This window comes from Geotrypetes seraphini, chromosome 15 (assembly GCF_902459505.1).
Source record: "Geotrypetes seraphini chromosome 15, aGeoSer1.1, whole genome shotgun sequence".
Taxonomy (NCBI): domain Eukaryota; kingdom Metazoa; phylum Chordata; class Amphibia; order Gymnophiona; family Dermophiidae; genus Geotrypetes; species Geotrypetes seraphini.
The window spans coordinates 36,462,683-36,481,119 of NC_047098.1; the positions used below are offsets into that span (position 1 = coordinate 36,462,683).

The window sequence follows — 18,437 nt, forward strand, 5'->3', positions numbered from 1 at the left end:
CCTCCCTCATATGTCAAATATTATAATTGGGAAAATTTTAATAAAATTTGGGACTATTCAGGTATAATGAATGTTGAATTTATATTTATTAGAATGTTAGTATTAATGTGACATCCTGGGCCTGATTTTTAATATTAATTGTTTCTTAATAGTTTTTATTTGTATTGAATTGTTTTCTTATATTAGTTTATTGTATTCTGAAATTCAATTTAAAAAAAAATATATTTTTTTTTTGAGGGGGGGGAGGAGAGATGCTAGACCCATGGAGAGGAGAAATCTGGAAGGAAGGAGAGAGAGATGCTAGTACAACAGTAGGTGGCCCTTAACACAGAATGGCTCTGGCCCTTTTGCTGGGCGCGCTCAGTGGTAGATGTGATGCCCCTTTAGAGATTCCATCATCTCTTTCCAAAATAATCCATATCACGTCTTCCTTCCCCATTCTTATATTCTGAAGGCGCCATTACCATTTCCTCCTTTCCGGCATTTTGATTGTTATACGCTTGGGAAGTTCGTTCCGACAAGCCAGTATAGTGGATGTCGGCTTCTTACATTATTGTTGGCAATCTCCGCTCCTGACAAAGGTGGCGAAACGGAGCTCTGTTGAGTAGCGATATTTATTTAAATATTTATTCTTTGTGTGATCTTCTGCATTTGAGCTAAGTATTCTCCTTATGAATTGTGGCTACCAATGAACTTTTTTATAAAGTAAGCACTGCTACACACTAAGGGGCACCATTAACCCAACGGCGCCTTGGACACAAATCATATGGTGCTATGGATATGAATTTTTTCTATTAGATTTATATATTACGTTCATGCTTTTTTGAACTTTTGATGAACTTGGACAACTGAAGGGTTCCAGTTTGATTTATTTATTTATTTTTTAAATTTATAAATTTAATACATTTACAATATCAAAAGATATCAAAGAAAAAAGGGTTTCTATACAAAATTTTCAACACAATAAACAATACAAAACAATCCTTTACAAGCCCACTAAATGGGGAGACATATTTGCATTTTAACTAACTTAGTTTAAAAGGAAAACAAAGAAATGGGTTGAATTCTAATGAGTCCTAATCATTCCCTACTATATTTAGGACTCTGACATCCGACCAAATTTCTCATCAATGAATAAAAGAAAATAAGGTAAAACAAGGTCTCACTTCTGTTCACGAGTTAATAAAAATTGTTGCAATTGAATGGGGGTCCCAAAAGACAAATTCAGTGTCTTGTAACTTAACAAGACATTTACAAGGAAATTTTAAATAAAAAGATGCCTCAAGTGCTAATACTCTAGTTCTCAATTTCAGAAATTCTTTTCTCCTTAACTGCGTAGCTCTTGAGACATCAGGAAAAATACTAACCAAGTCTCCACAAAACTTTGTCAGTCTATTTTTTAAAAAAGTTTCATTATCAACATTTTATCTGTCTCACTCATACATGTTAATATCATTGTGGACCTAGTCTGGATAACATCCTGAGAGTCTTCCAGTTTGATTTCTTTTACACGGCATTATGAATTACTGGTAGCAAGCATGAACTTTATATAAAAATTCTTTAAGTGGTTCTAATAACTATTTTGAGAAAGTACAGCTCCCACATACAATATGTATTTTCCTTAGTTTGCTTTATGTATTGTGGTTGGGCTTATTCACATATTTATTCTCTTTCTGTGAGTTTTGTAGGTATTTTATTTATTTCATCTTAAGGGTTTTTAGCATTTTTCTGTTCATCTTTCATTGTTTATTTCTTAACTTTTGATCTTTTAACAATAGCGTCATTTAGCGGTGTTTTTATTAAGCTAATTATACACAAAAAACTTTATTGAATCTTGCAATTGTTAGGTACATTATGTAAAGAAGTGAGAGAATTTCAGCATTAACTGTTTGTGAGCACTTTGTATATTATTTTCATTTGGCTAGGGTGATGGTTTCTTGGGAATTTATTGTGTATTTTTTACTCTTTCTTCCCCGATGTGTACGTCTGACCAGGATTTAAAATTGATAGTTTAAGGATTCTCATCAGTCTGACAATTTTGTAAAGGACTAAATGATGTATGAGGCTATTCTTATTTAGACTTTGGTCTGGTGCTGGTCACCTATGAGATACTGCCTGAGCCATAATTTCCTGTTTGCATAAGGGCTCATACTGATGTCCTTTATTTAAACAATTATTTGCATTATTTTTCCTGGTTCAGACATCCTCCCCGAGGGATTAAGCGTGTTAGCCAATTATATATTGGACTTTATCCCTGCATTTCAGCCATTTTAAAATTGTTTTTCATACACAGTGCTATTCTTTCATCTGAGAAAAAAAAATAGTTTTTCTGATTTTAAGAGCAGGGAGATGAGACATTTTTTAGATATATTAGTGATAGGAACTGTAAAAGTGGCATTGTGAGACTCAAAGGTGAAGGGGAGGAATATGTAGAAACTGATAAAGATAAGGCTTAATTGCTTAACAAATATTTCTGTTCTGGGTTCACAGCTAAAGCACCAGGAGCGGGCCTGGAGAAAACAAAAGCAAATAGGACTGTAGGTGTGGTAGATCCTGATCGATTTTCAGAGGATTGTGTTTGTGAGGAGCTCGCTAAACTAAAGATGGATAAAGCAATGGGTCCGGATGTAGTACATCCAAGGAAACTTAGGGAAGTTCTGGCGGCTCTGCTGGCTGACCTATTTGGTGCTTCTTTTGAGACGGGAGTGGTATTGGATGATTGGAGAAGGGCAGATGTAGTCCCTCTTCACAAAAGTGGAAGTAAAGAAGAGGTAGGAACTACAGACCAGTAAGGCTGACTTCTGTGGTTAGTAAATTATGGACCGCTTTTGAAGTTTCTGGAACTCAGTGGATTATAGGATCCAAAGCAATATAGATTCACTAGAAGTACCGTATTTTCGCGGATATAACGTGCGCGTTATACGCGTTTTTACCTACCGCGCATACCCCTCGCGCGTTATATGCCTGAGCGCGGTATACAAAAGTTTTTAAACATAGTTCCCACCCCGCCCGACGCCCGATTCACCCCCCCAGTAGGACCGCTCGCACCCCCACCCCGAACGACCGCTCGCACGCGCTCCCACCCGCACCCGCATCCACGATCGGAGCAAGAGGGAGCCCAAGCCCTCTTGCCCGGCCGACTCCCCGACGTCCGACACACCCCCCCCCCCCCCGGCAGGACCACTCGCACCCCCACCCCGAAGGACCGCCGACTTCCCGACAATATCGGGCAAGAAGGGAGCCCAAACCCTCCTGGCCACGGCGACCCCCTAACCCCACCCCGCACTACATTACGGGCAGGAAGGATCCCAGGCCCTCCTGCCCTCGACGCAAACCCCCCTCCCCCCCCAACGACCGCCCCCCCCAAGAACCTCCGACCGCCCCCCCAGCAGACCCGCGACCCCCCTGGCCGACCCCCCCACCCCCCTTCCCCGTACCTTTGGTAGTTGGCCGGACAGACGGGAGCCAAACCCGCCTGTCCGGCAGGCAGCCAACGAAGGAATGAGGCCGGATTGGCCCATCCGTCCTAAAGCTCCGCCTACTGGTGGGGCCTAAGGCGCGTGGGCCAATCAGAATAGGCCCTGGAGCCTTAGGTCCCACCTGGGGGCGCGGCCTGAGGCACATGGGCCCAACCCGACCATGTGTCTCAGGCCGCGCCCCCAGGTGGGACCTAAGGCTCCAGGGCCTATTCTGATTGGCCCACGCGCCTTAGGCCCCACCAGTAGGCGGAGCTTTAGGACGGATGGGCCAATCCGGCCTCATTCCTTTGTTGGCTGCCTGCCGGACAGGCGGGTTTGGCTCCCGTCTGTCCGGCCAACTACCAAAGGTACGGGGAAGGGGGGTGGGGGGGTCGTGGGGGTCGGCCAGGGGGGTCGCGGGTCGGCTGGGGGGGCGGTCGGAGGTTCTTGGGGGGGGCGGTCATGGGGGGGGGAGGGGGGTTTGCGTCGAGGGCAGGAGGGCCTGGGATCCCTCCTGCCCGTAATGTAGTGCGGGGTGGGGTTAGGGGGTCGCCGTGGCCAGGAGGGTTTGGGCTCCCTTTTGGCCCAACTACACAAAGGTACGGGGAAGGCGGGTGGGGGTGTCGTGGGGGTCGGCCAGGGGGGTCGCGGGTCGGCTGGGGGACGGGCGAAGGTTCTTGGGGGGGGCGGTCGTTGGGGGGAGGGGGTTTGCGTCGAGGGCAGGAGGGCCTGGGATCCCTCCTGCCCGTAATGTAGTGCGGGGTGGGGTTAGGGGGTCGCCGTGGCCAGGAGGGTTTGGGCTCCCTCCTGGCCCGATATTGTTGGGGAGTCGGCGGTCCTTCGGGGTGAGGGTGCGAGTGGTCCTGCTGGGGGGGGGATGTATCGGACGTCGGGGGGGGGCATCAGGCTTTCAGGATGGGGACAGACCTTCAAGGGGGGACAGGACTTCAAGGGAGGACAGTGCACGGAAAGTCAGGGGGGGTGAACGGAGAGTCGGGACAGCGCACGGAAAGTCAGGGCAGTGCACGGAAGTCAGGGGGGGTGAACTGAGAGTCGGGACAGCGCACGGAAAGTCAGGGCAGTGCACGGAAGTCAGGGGGGGTGAACGGAGAGTCGGGACAGCGCACGGAAAGTCAGGGCGGGCGAAAGGAGCGTCGGGCATCATGCGCGGTATACCCGTGAGCGCGGTATACAAAAGTTTTTGTACATGTCATCGTGATTTCTGCGCGCTATACCCGTGTGCGCGTTTTACACGGGTGCGCGTTATATCCGCGAAAATACGGTAGGTCTTGTCAGACAAATCTGATCAATTTATTTGACTGGTTGACCAGAGAATTGGATAGATATGGGCCTTTTACAATGTTCCACACCAAGATAAACTGAATGCCCTCAGTATGGGCCCCAAAGTGACGGACTGGGTCAGGAACTGGTTGAGTGGAAGGCGACAAAGTAGTGGTCAATGGAGATCACTCTTAGGAAAGGGATGTTACCAGTGGCGTGCCTCAAAGTTTGGTTCTTGGGCCTATTCTGTTTTAACATTTTTATAAGTGATATTGCTGAAAGGCTGACTGGTAAGATTTGCCTCTTTGTGAATGATACCAAAATCTGCAATACAGTAGACATCCCTGATGGTGTGAATAACATGAGGAAGGATCTAGAGAAGATTGAGGATTGGTCTAAAATTTGACAGCTAAGAATTAATGCTAAGAAATGCAAGGTCATGCATTTGGGCTGCAAAATCCTGAGGGAACAGTACAGTTTAGGAGGTGAAAAACTTTTGTGCACGAAAGAGGAGCGGAACTTGGATAGTATGTGGTGATCTTAAGGTGGCTACACATGTTGAAAAGGTGATGGTGAAAGCTAGAAGTTTCTTCAAGTTTTCTTTATTTTTGATATACCGTTTATTAGACGAGTATCTAAACGGTTTACAATAAAATGAGTATTAAAAATAAAATGGGTGCAAAGGGAAAGGAATGGCCAGTAGGAAAAAGGAGGTTTTGATGCCCCTGTATAAGACTCTCTGGTGAAACATCATTTAGCATATTGTGTGCAATTCTGAAGACTGCACTTTCAAAAAAGATATAAACAGGATTGAGTTGGTCCAGCGGAAGGCAACTAAAATAGTTGGTGGTCTGTCATAAGATGTACGGGGAAAGACTTAAATCTCAATATGTAAACTTTGGAGGAAAGGCGGAAGGAGGAGATATGATAGAGATGTTTACATACCTATGTGGCATAAATACGCATGAGGCAATTCTCTTCCAATTGAAAGGAGACTCCAGAGTGAGAGGGCATAGAATGAAGTTAAGAGGTAATAGGCTCAGGAGTAATCTAAGGAAATACTTCTTTACAGAAAGGGTGGTAGATGAGTGGAATAGTTTTCAGTAGAGGTGCTAGACACAAAAGCTGTGTCTGAATTCAAAAAAATATGGGACGGACATGTGGGATCTCTTAAGTAGAGGAGGGGAGATAGTGGTTGCTGCAGATGGGCAAACTGGATGGGTCATTTGGCCTTTATCTGCCATCATGTTTCTATCGGAGAAGGTGGGATGAGGCAGAACAAAGGCCTTCTTATATTGCTGCCTACCCACCACAAGTTTGGAGGACTGGGGTATGGGCCTGTGTTGGTGGGAAAGAGGAGGAGAGAGAGACATGTGTAGATGCCTTCCAGACACGGCCCTGAACTCGGGCACTGCCTTTCCTGCCACCTCCAGCCAGTACCAAACAAGCCTCCAGTGGCTTGCAATAGGAGCTCTTGCCACTGGACTGCTGGTATCCATGGTGGATGACATCTGCTGCCTCCTCATTACTTCCAGCCCACTCCCCCCCCCCCCCAAAGGTAAAATAAAATTTAGGCTGGACTCGGACAGAGTCCAAAACCTGTACAAACTGCCAGGTTTTAGAAAACTATCCAGACAGTCCTCTAAAAAGAGGACATGTCTGGGTAAGTCTGGACATATGGTAACCCTACCTTTTGTTCACCCTTCTCTGTACCTTTTCCAGAGGTTCAGAAGGGAAAGGGAAGCAGGATGAGGTGATTAGATTGGGAGGGTGTTTGCTATGTGAGTAAGTTGTTTTTTGGGGGGTTTTTTTGTTTGGGTTTTTTTTTTAGGGGGGGGGTTGGTTTTTTTTTTGTTGTTGTTTTTTGGTTTTTTTTTTTAAGATTAGTTGTTCCAGGAGAACTGGAGTGAAACAGTGGACTACTGAAGCTACACTTGGCTAAAATATTGGTAATCTTCAATCACTCTCTGTATATTTGAATTTTTTGGTTCATATTTTTGGCAATATTTGGGCATATTATAATTATATTGTACTATCCCTTCAAGTGGTAGAGCTTAATGACATGCTCGGGCTTTTTCCAAGTTTATTTAAAATTTGATATACCACTTAAGTGTCTAAGCGGTGTACAATGAAATATAAAAATTTAAAAACAGGGATAACACATACTTAGTCAGACAAAGACAAAACTTTTATATTTATTTTAGTATTTTTATATCACTTATAACCTAAGTGGTTTACATTCAGGTACTCGAGCATTTTTCCATATCTGTCCCAGTGGATTCACACTCTATCTAATATACCTGGGACAATGGGAGGGTTAAGGGCTAGATTCGCTAACCTTTTTTTACGGGGGCGATCCGTGGCCATTTACAGCAGGCCCGACAAATTCACAATATGAAGAAATTCAAATTAGGGCAATCGGAGGAACACCCCCTTCCGACCGCACAGATCGTAAATTCCCTGCAGATGCATTTTGTGTCTGGGGTTTTTTTTATTGCTGGGTTTTTGGTTTTTGTTACATGTGCCAACTCTTCTGCTCTCCCCTTCCAACCAAGCCCTGCTCTTGCCACCCAGACTCTCCTGCTCTCTGCTGCCTTCCCTGCAGTGCGAGCCCACGGGTTTAAAGCACTGCGGCTTGCAACCCCGCTTTAAACCCGTGGGCTCGCACTGCAGGGATTGCGGCAGAGAGTAGGAGCTCGGGGCAGAGAGTAGAGCAGGGACAGGAGCCTCACAAGGGAGGTTGAACGTGTTTATACCCCCTGGTGCTGCAAACCTTTCTTCCTACACAGCAAGATCAGGACAGAGAGCAGGGCAATGGAGCAGGAGAGTCGGCAGAGACGTGTGCGACTGGTCCCCAGCAGTCGCTTTTATTCCTGATCGGCCAGCTCAATCGGTGTCCTGAATTTGTTTGGTGAATCGAGTCCCTGCCTACTTTGCATGCGTTTCCCCCTCATTTGCATGCACGGATTTGAAGCGGATCAAAGGAGAGATTTGTGAATCGGGCCGGAGGGAAATCTGGTCGCTAAGGAGTCGCAAACCGATCGGTACACGATCATTTTGCTTAGTGAATCTAGCCCTAAGTGACTTTCACAGGGTCACAAAGAGCAGCAGGGGATTTGAACCCACAACCTTAGGGTGCTGAGGCTGTAACTCTTACCTCTGTGCTACACACTCCCCCCCCCATCAAAACATTCTTATACATGTGGTGAGGGGCTGAAATACAATAGTTAATAGGAAAGATTTACAAATAGGGTAAGTACAATAGGAAGGGGATGTGCTCTTCATGTAGAGTTGCTGATAGAGGAGAAAGACTATGATTCTGGGTGTTATAGGCTATAGGCATCTTTAAACAGAAAAGTTTTTAGATTGCATTTCAATTTGTCTAAAGAAGATTCTTCCCAGAGGATTGATGGCAATGAGTTCCATAGAGCTGGCACTGTCGCAGAGAAAATCGTTTTGCACGTTGTGTCGTAGAATAAATGGCATAAAGAGGGACTAGTTAGATGTTCTTGATCTTGGAATTCTTGAGGAGCAATAAGGAACAATCATGGAGTATGGCTGCTTCTCGGACAGTTGTGTACTAAGCAGTTTCAGTGCACCATTTAGTAACCAATCTAACACTTTACACAGGGGTGAGCAACCATGGTCCTTGAGGGACATAGCCTAGTCAAGCTTTCAAAATTTGCACTATAAATGTGCATGAGATTGAGTTGTATGTACAACTTTCATTGTATTCAAATAGATCTCATGTATATACTCATTGTGGGAATCTTGAAACCTGACTGGCTTGTGGCCCTGTACTGTGCTATAAATTAGATGCACTATTGGTGTCTCAAGTTAGATTCAACTGATAGAATGCTTTTTTTAGTCTCTGAGCAGGATGTGTCTTTGGGGCATGTAATAAGGTTTCTCCCTGTCTTCTAAATCCCTTTCTCTACCGCACTTTTTGGGCCAATTCCTTCTGTGCCATATGCATGACACTCCTGCTGATGGCAGTGAAGTTCGTGCCTATTGTTAAAACCCCCTCCTCACATTGATATGCTTCCCGTACTGTGTGGGACCAAAGGGCCATCAAGCCCAGCATCTTGTTTTCAACAGTGACTAATCACAAGACCCTGGCAGCAAAGTTCTCTGTAAGCTGGGCATGTGAGCGCATTAAGATGTCATTGAGTACGTGCCATTTTGCAGACACTATGACTCCTTGAGATGCTGCCTGCGAAGTGTAAGTAGGGAGGGGGGTGTGTGTGTAGGGACATAAGTGTGGATTCATTTGATGATTTTTTTTTTTTAGGATGAGGGTGTGTTGGCAGGATGTCCCTGTGGGGGAGATACGAGAGCAATGAGTGTATGGATGTGAAATGTGTCATCCGGGACCTGAATAATTAAAATAAATACACCTTTTCAATAAATGTTTTTAAAATATTTGGAGGCTGGATTGATGTTATATTATCTATGGAACCTCATGTGAATATGATAATAAGAAATATCTTTTTAATTTAAAGTTGATTAGAAGAATATGTACATTTCATAAGCCTGATCATTTGCTAAAGATAATGTAGGCTTTGATATGATCCCATTTGTATTACGTAAATATTATGCTTTTGGGTTTGCCGGATAGGCAGCTCTGTAGATTACAAATTCTGCAGAATGTAGCTGCAGAAATATGGAGGGGAAACAGGGTGGAACATGATAACACAATATTTAATTGGAGCTCACTGGCAGCCATTAAAGGCACGAATAAAGTTTTAATTTTTGTTTTTAAAACTTTATATGGAATGAAACCAAATTAAAGTATATATCGCATTTTTGTGCATTGTATACTCTGAGGCAAAGCTTACATATACAGTAGAGTCTGAAATCCGATTGAATGTTCCAAATTTATGTGAGATCTGGTTACAGTTTACAAGGCATAAAACTATCAGGGGTCAGGGTCGTCTTTTTGTGGAATGCGCTGCTTAGAATGATTTCATCCTATAGGCCAGGGGTAGGAACTCCGGTCCTCGAGAGCCGTATTCCAGTCGGGTTTTCAGGATTTCTCCCAATAAATATGCATGAGATCTATTTGCATGCACTGCTTTCAATGCATAGTCACTGGGGAAATACTGAAAACCCGACTGGAATACGGCTCTCGAAGACTGGAGTTCCCTACCCCTGCTATAGGCTATTTAGACAACAGTTGAAAACGTGGCTGCTTCAAAAATATCTTAAGGTTAGACTCGTAAATGTGAATATTGTCATTCATGAACGTTTTAGAGGAAATGTAATCGAATGTGTAGAATTTTTGACTCTGACCATGATTTATAATTTTATGGTTTTTAAAATGTGATCCACCTTGAACTTGAAAGGTAAAGAGGAATAGAAATGTATAAGTTAATGTTATGCAAGGTGGTTGCTCTTGCCTGTCAGGTTGGGCACTGCAGAGCCTGGAACATTTGGTTCTCCTAGGACAAGCAGGATGAGTCAGCCACATATGGGTGTTGTCCCAACAGCTCCCAATTTGCAGATAAGCTCTCCAATAGCTCAGAGTTTTTTGTTTTTTTGTTTTTTTTTCTCTGAGCACGTGCAGTGCCCGGGCCCCACTAGGCATGCCCAAGCCCTACCCATTTCCGCCCGTTCCCATCGGTCAGTTTTTCTACAGCTCTCCATTACAACTTTTCTACTCATCACCTTGAAGATGCCTGAATCATCAAAAGAAATGATTGGGATGCAGGAGAAGGATGAGTGCACTGGATCCTCATGAATTGTGCGTCCGCTGATTGGATCAGGCGCACGAGGTTCCGTGTTGCTTGCATTGTGCGCACATGTATTCGTGAGTACGCAAGCTGACCCCCCTGCTTACATCGTGCCTGCTTGTATCCGGACGCACAATAAAGTGATAGCAGTGTGGTAACTGATAGAGAATGACTTGTGGCCAAATTTTTCTCCATCCCCACGGGAACTCATTTTTCCATCCTGCCTCGTGAATTATTTTCCTGTCCCTGCCCCATTCTTGCAAACTCCGTCATCATCTGCACAAGCCTCAAACACTTTAAAATTCTAAGTATTCGAGGCTTGTGCGGTTACGGCAGAGCTTACAGGTATGGGGCAAGGACAGCGACGGTGGCAAAACCCGTGGGGACGGAGAAATATTCATCCCTGTGTCATCCTCTAGTACCTGACTGTCTCATGATGGAGACTGGACCCTATGGAAGAAGTGAAAAGTGAACATTTGCAGTAACATAGCTGATTTAATATTTCATATTGTAAAAATGAGAGGAGGACAGCCCTTTAGACTGATGTGGATTTTGTTTATTAGCGGATGAAGGTCTTGTGTTTAAATTATGTAACTTGTCACAGTTCTGTTTTTCATTTTCTGGTAAATTTAACTTTCATTGCTCTTTTAAAATAATTTAATTGAGACATTCTTGCTCCAGGATTAAATTTAGTATAATGGTTAGAATCCACCAAGTATCCTCAAATCCTATCCCAGGCATCTTGTTTACCTGTGTAAAGGTAAATGCTGTACCTTTTGCTCCCGACTCCTTTTATATTTCAGCCCATTTGGAGCCTGAGCTTGAATCTGGAACCATCAGCCATTTGCAGTTTTCTGGGGATTCTTTTCCCTATCTTCCTACATCTCCACCTCTCAGGCTTTAGTGCATTTACTGCAGTGACAGTCCATGGCTGGGAGCCACAAGCCAAAGCTCCTTCTGAATCCTGCAGTCATGGGACCATAAATACACTCACTAGATGTCGCTGTTGCACGATATGCCCTTCCCTCTCCCCCAAACAAACATTACTGTTGTCTGATTAAGGAGCAGAGGCAAGTTTAGAATAAAACCCAATTCTATGCACATAGTGATGTACATTGTCAGAGCAGCAGGCCACGTTAAAAAGTTGTTTTATTTCTTTCAGCAGTGGAAGGGCCAGGGAAATGCAACTTGAGCTTTATTTAGATTTAGCTCACACTTTTTCAGTAGTAGTAATGGGTTTTCCCTGTCCCTAGTGGGCTTCCTGAGGCAATGGAGGGTTAAATAGATTTTCTGGTTGTCAACCTGGTACTCTTAACCCAGTGATACCCAAACTTTTTTCTATGGCAGAACCCTTTAAAATATTTTTTAATACACTGAGGAACCCCTTACCCCCCCCCCCCAGGTCTACTGTATCATTGGTAGTCTTGAGGGAGTAGGAGGGTGACGGGTCTTAAGCGTGCAAGAAAGACGCTCGCCGACAAATGAGTGCCGACAATTCAGCGCAGGACTTCATTGCGCCGAAGAAAATCCTTCTTTTAAAGGGCTCCGACGGAGGGTGGGGGGAACTCCCCCATTCTACTTAATAGGGATCGCGCTGGCGTTGGGGGGGGGGTGGGGGCTGTAACCCCCCACATTATACTGAAAACCTAACTTTTTCCCTAAAAAATAGAGAAAAAGTTGAGTTTACAGTATAATGTGGGGTTACAACCCCCCCAACGTCAGCGCGATCACTATTAAGTAAAGGGGGGTTCCCCCCCACACCTCCCATCGGAGCCCTTTAAAAGAAGGTTTTTCTTCGGCGCGATGAAGTCCTGCGCTGAATTGGCGGCGCTTGTTTGTCGGCGCACGTCTGTCTCACGCGCTTAAGACTATGAACCGAGTAGGAGAGATAAGAACATAAGAATAGCCATATTGGGTCAGACCAGTGGTCTATGTAGCTCAGTATCTTTTTTCCACAGTGGCCAATCCAGGCAAAACCCCAAATAGTAGCAATATTCCATGCTACCGACCCCAGGGCAAGTAGTGGCTTCCCCCATGTTTGTGTCGGTAGCAGGCTATGGACTTTTCCTCCAGAAAATTGTCCAAACATTTCTTAAAACCAGCTACATTTGAGCAGGTTCTGAAGTACAAGGGATAGAAACAGGTAGGGAAAGTCTGCACTGTGCTTCTAATTGGCGTCTGTCTTGTGCATAGAGCTCTTAGCCTCAGGTAAGGAATTCGGCCCAGTAGAGGCCTGTGTCCTTGCCATCTGACCAGACTATTATCATTTCTTGTCCATGGAATAGAGTGAAATAGTTGTGTTTCTTTAGGATATGATAGGCATTTCCTAGTAAGAAGCTGCTAGAGCCTCTGTGTCTTCTTGTGGAGCATGAGGGGCTCTAAGCTGCCACATCCTGTCCTTCACATGGCTACCTCCTCCTTCTCATGCTTCAATGGCCAGAATTAAGCAAGACATAGAATGAGCATTGTGAAATGAGGGCAGCAATGCATATTATATCTGTCAGATTCTCAAGGTGCCTCTCCTACCCCACTGTTCCTCTGGCCCTGTTCTTGGCTCTGTATTCAAAAACTGTTTGGAATGTGTGACTAGTACTGCTATTTATTATTTATGAAGCGTCACTACATGCCGTAGTCAAAAATTGTTTTCACAAATTACGAATGATTAGATCACTAGCCAACTTCTTGGACCCATCCATGCAATACTGGATGAAGAAAATCTACGTGATCCCCCATCAACATGGATTTACCAAGGGCAGGTCCTGCCAATCAAATCTGATTAGCTTCTTCGACTGGGTAACAAGACAACTGGATGCCGGGGAGTCCCTGGACGTAGTGTATTTGGACTTCAGCAAAGCTTTTGATAGCGTCCCACACCGCAGGTTATTGAACAAGTTGAAATCGCTGGGATTAGGGGAAACACTAGTTGCATGGGTTAAGGATTGGCTGAGCGGTAGAATTCAGAGGGTGATGGTAAATGGTACCCCATCCAAAACATCAGATGTGACCAGTGGAGTGCCACAAGGCTCGGTCTTAGGTCCAATCCTATTCAACATATTCATAAGTGATATGACCCAAGGGCTCGGAGGAAAAATATCATTGTTCACCGATGACGCCAAACTGTGCAACATAGTAGGTAAAAGCACTATGCCTGACAGTATGACGCAGGACCTACTACTATTAGAACAATGGTCATCGACTTGGCAGCTCAACTTCAATGCTAAAAAATGCAAAGTGATGCACCTGGGTAAAAGAAATCTATGCAGGACTTACACGTTAAATGGTGAGACCTTAGTTAGGACCACGGAAGAACGGGATTTAGGAGTAATCATTAGTGATGACATGAAAACTGCCAATCAAGTGGAAAAGGCTTCCTCCAAGGCAAGGCAAATGATGGGTTGTATCCGTAGAGGTTTTATCAGCAGGATGCCAGAGGTCATAATGCCACTGTACAGGTCCATGGTGAGACCTCATTTGGAATAATGTGTTCAATTCTGGAGACCACATTACCAGAAAGATGTGCTGAGAGTTGAGTCAGTTCAGCGGATGGCCACCAGGATGGTCTCGGGGCTCAAGGATCTTCCGTATGAAGTAAGGCTGAATAAATTGCAGCTGTACTCACTTGAAGAACGAAGAGAGAGAGGAGACATGATTGAGACATTTAAATATATCACAGGTCGTATCGAGGTGGAAGAGGATATCTTTCATCTTATGGGACCTTCGTCCACCAGAGGGCATCCGCTGAAAATCAGGGGAGGGAAATTTCATGGGGACTCCAGAAAGTATTTCTTCACTGAGAGGGTGGTCGATCATTGGAATGAACTCCCACGGCAGGTGATTGAGGCCAACAGCGTGGCAGATTTCAAAAATAATGGGATATTCATGTGGGATCTCTAATGAGGTAAGGGCAGGAGGTTGGTGAGCAAACTCATGGGGGAAGGGTCACTGGAGTGGGCAGACTTGATGGGCTTTGGCCCTTTTCTGCCGTCATTTTTCTATGTTTCTATCCTCCCTCAACATCTCAATCCACTCACTTGTAATTTCAAAACTTGACTACACTTCTCCCTCCGTATTCGCGGTTTCGATTATTCACGGTTTTTAGCTTGCTGGCTCCTCCCCCACAAATTACATCAGCTTTGCATAGAGAAATCGCTGATTCCAAGCGTTTTACAGAGAAAATCGCTGATTCCCAGCACTTTGTTCACTGTGTTTTGCCTCTCCTTCAGAAACAGGCCAAAACAGGCCAGGTCTCCCACCATGTTATTCGTGGTTTCACCATATTCACAATGGTTTTTAAATAGAAAACATCAAATAACACACAAAGTTATTTGCGGTTTTTCAGTATTTGCGGTTCTGTTAATCCCCTATCACAGTGAATACGGAGGGAGAAGTGTACTGTAATTCCCGTTACATAGGAATATTTTAACAAGAAATCGGGTGTTTTCAGTTAATCCAAAATAACCGCCATCAACATCATCACCAACTCAAAGAAATATGACCATGTCTCCCCCCCCCTATTTAAAAATGCCCACTGGATCCCCATCCCCCCCTAGAATTACATTTAAAATCGCTGTACTTTTTAAAAAGCTTAAATCCAGAGAACCATCTTTCATTGATAAGTTACTTATTCCCCACACTGCAGTCAGAATTCTTAGATCATCTTCTCAAAACATACTTTTTGGGCCCACTCTAAAGACCTTTGGCACTCGCCATACGACCTCCTTCGCTGTTACTGCTCCCCTCATTTGGAACTCTTTAACCCAGTAGTTCTCAACCCTGTCCTGGGGACCCCCCAGCCAGTCGGTTTTTCAAGATATCCCTAATGAATATGCATGAGAGAGATTTGCATATAATGGAAGTGACAGGTAAGCAAATCTCTCTCATGCATATTCATTAGGGATATCTTGAAAACCCGACTGGCTGGGGGGTCCCCAGGACAGGGTTGAGAACCACTGCTCTAATCCCTTATATCAGGGAGGAAGCAAGTCTAGATAAATTTAAAGGCGCACTAAAAAGTTTATTGTATAGAGATGCCTTTGAACCCTGATGCCATTAGATTTTTCCTCCTGATCCGATAAAGGTTGCCTGAATGAATCCCTTCCCCTCCTATTGTTCTATCCTTTTTCTGTACGCTCTTCTTTTCTATACTTCATTATAGTTCACCTCCAGTCCTTTTGTACCATGTTAGTCAGTTTTGTCTTTGTCATCGTGTAATTTTGTTGGTATGTATCCCTTGATTTTATAATATTTTGTAGAATTGCTTAATATCACAACAGGTGATAAATCAAATTATCATTGAACTTGAAACTGTACAATAAACATGCAAGAGATGGTTCCTGCTCAAAGAGTTACAGAAACTGTTTCTCTCTTTCTCTCAGCAGAATAGATGCACATTATCCTTGCCCCCTCTGGTCCTTCCACTATTGCTAACATCTTTTAATGTAGCACTGTGCAGGGAGTGGTGTTTGTCTTCACCTCATGGTCTGTTTAAGAAGTGCCGTTTAGTTAGGGTTACCAGATTTTGTGGAGACAAAAACTGCCCCCCCCCCCAAGAAAACCTTTTCTCCTTTCTTTCCTTGAGCTCGGGGCCTTATCTGGAGGGCCTCCAAGCTTGCATGGATGTGATGACATCACACGCATATGACATCATCATGTCACATCATGCATTTTTGGAGGCATTCCAGACACCCCCCAAGCTTTGCGCTTTCTGAAAACCCGGATAAACAGCTGGTTTTTAAAAAAAATCTGGCTGGTCACCCGGACATGACTTCAAACGCAGAGAACAAGTCCGGGTTTTTCCAGACGTCTGAGTAACCCTACTTTTAGTGTCTACCAGGAACTGCTTTGACACTTACATTTTGTTTTATAAGCCATCTTAGGTCTTACTGTATATTCTGCTTTTTGATGGGGATTAACGTTTAGAACACGAGATTGCAGCTGCATTTCCTTTGGTGTACCATTTTTGCACTCTGCTTGGCTTAGCAGTTGTATGGGCTGTGGAGTCGGTACGCCAAACCTTCGACTTGGGACTACAACTTGTCTATTTCTCTACTGACTCCAAACTCCTATTGATATTAGGCTTTATATATTTTGTTCCACATCTAAAGTACCAGTAAATATAACTTTAAATTTAGGACAAAGATATGTATACATAAGTATAAAATGCTAAGTTGACTATATATTATAATGGATTTTTTTTAAAAATTTTGAAGCAGAAGTCGGTACATTTTTAGTGACACTGACTCCATCTCCACCCAAAACTGCTTCTGACTTGGACTCCACAGACTTGTTTAGCAACGAGGCGAAAAGAAAAGTTACATGTATGCTGGCTCAGACTAAAGTCCTTTCTGTTTCCGACAGTGGCCGGTCCAGGTCACAAATACCCAGCAGACCCCATAGAGAGGACCAGATTTCCAACAGCTCATTTCTAGGGATGAACAGTGGCTCTTCTAAGTCTCTCTAGCTAATTTTTTTTTTTTTAAGCTGATTTTTCCTCCAGGAACTTGTTCCAATGCCTTTTGTGCTTCCTATGTTAAGTCTCCTTGACCACATCCTCTAGCAACAGAAACCAAAGCTTAATTAGGCACTACTTTTATTTATTTTAAATTATTTATAACCTGCTTATCTACAAATCTAGACGGGGAACAATACACACGTACAAAATCATTCTACACAACAAAGAAACTTTGTAACCTTCATAAATTCTTTTATATCACCTCATTTATTTTTTTTTTAGGATCATCGTAAACCCTTGCAGTAATCCTTCATTATCTTGTACAGAAAGACTGTTTATCCCAGGACAAGCAGGCATGATATTCTCACACATGGGTGACGTCATCTATGGAGCCCCAGCGCGGACAGCTTTTCAAGCAAACTTGCTAGAAGTTTCAAGTTTGCACACTGCACCACGCATGTGCTAGCCTTCTCGCCCACTAGAGGGCGCATCCCCACCTCGTGGTCCTCAGTTCATTTTCATCCGCGGAGCCAGAAGCCCTGTGGATAATTTGTGCTCGAATTGCCTTCTGTCGCCGCGGCTGTGTGCGGAATTTCGACGCGGTCGCTGCGTTATTTGTGTTTTCTTTCTTTCTTTTCTTCTTTTTTCAAAAAAAAAAAAAAAAAAAAATCTAACTTTTCCGTTCGCTCCGGGGGCTCCCGGTAGCCGTGGCCGAGGAACCTCGTTTGTTCCCGGCCTTGTTTTGGGCCCATGTCCCGGCCCGTAACGGGATTTAAGAAGTGTGGTAGGTGTGATAGGCTTTTGTCCATCACTGACCCTCACAGGTGCTGCCTAAGGTGTTTGGGGCCCCATCACCCGACAGCATCGTGCCCTAAGTGTGCCACCTTCCAGAAATGGGCCCTTACTCGTCGCAAGGCCCGTATGGCTGATCTCTTTGCCGTCGATACCCCGACGGGGAAGGCCTCGAGCTCGGCCTCGGCTTCGGCCCCGGCCTCGACCTCGGCCTCGACTTCGGACCCCTCGGCTACCTCGAAGCCGGTTGCCTCGCAGAAGCAAGCCCCGGGTAAGTCTCCACTTCCTTCCTCAGTTTCATCTACCAGGAAGCCATCCTCGGGCTCTTCGTTGGCGGGACCGTCGACCTCGGCCCAGCCCAAGGTGTCAAAGGGGTTAGCCCCGAGGGAATACTCGAAACCGAGGTCGCCCTCTGCGGAGCGCCCCCAGGTGTTGCCTCCGGGTCTCACCATCCCGGCGTTCCAGGAATTGCTTCGCGCTTTAATTTCCTCGGAGCTCTCTGGGGCCATTGAGACCTTGCAGCAGGCTTCGGCCTCGACTTCGGTCTCGGCGGCCCCGCAGTTGGCGACCTCGGCCTCGGGCACCGGCCTTTCAGCGGCCGAAGCTCCCTCGGCCTCGACCTCGACGCTTCCCTCGGATCCGACCTCGGTGAGACAGCCTGAGGTCAGTGTGCGGTCCCGAGACGAGCAGCGCCGGGTACGCCGGATCTCCTCGTCCTCGTCC

The 18,437-nt window shown here is 45.0% G+C and overlaps 1 protein-coding gene across 7 annotated transcripts in view; it reads left to right on the plus strand.

Moving 5' to 3' along the window:
* Positions 1–18,437, plus strand: part of SPECC1 (sperm antigen with calponin homology and coiled-coil domains 1) — a 334,491-nt gene that overhangs the window by 127,425 nt on the left and 188,629 nt on the right. The gene's annotated exons all lie outside the window — the stretch shown is intronic.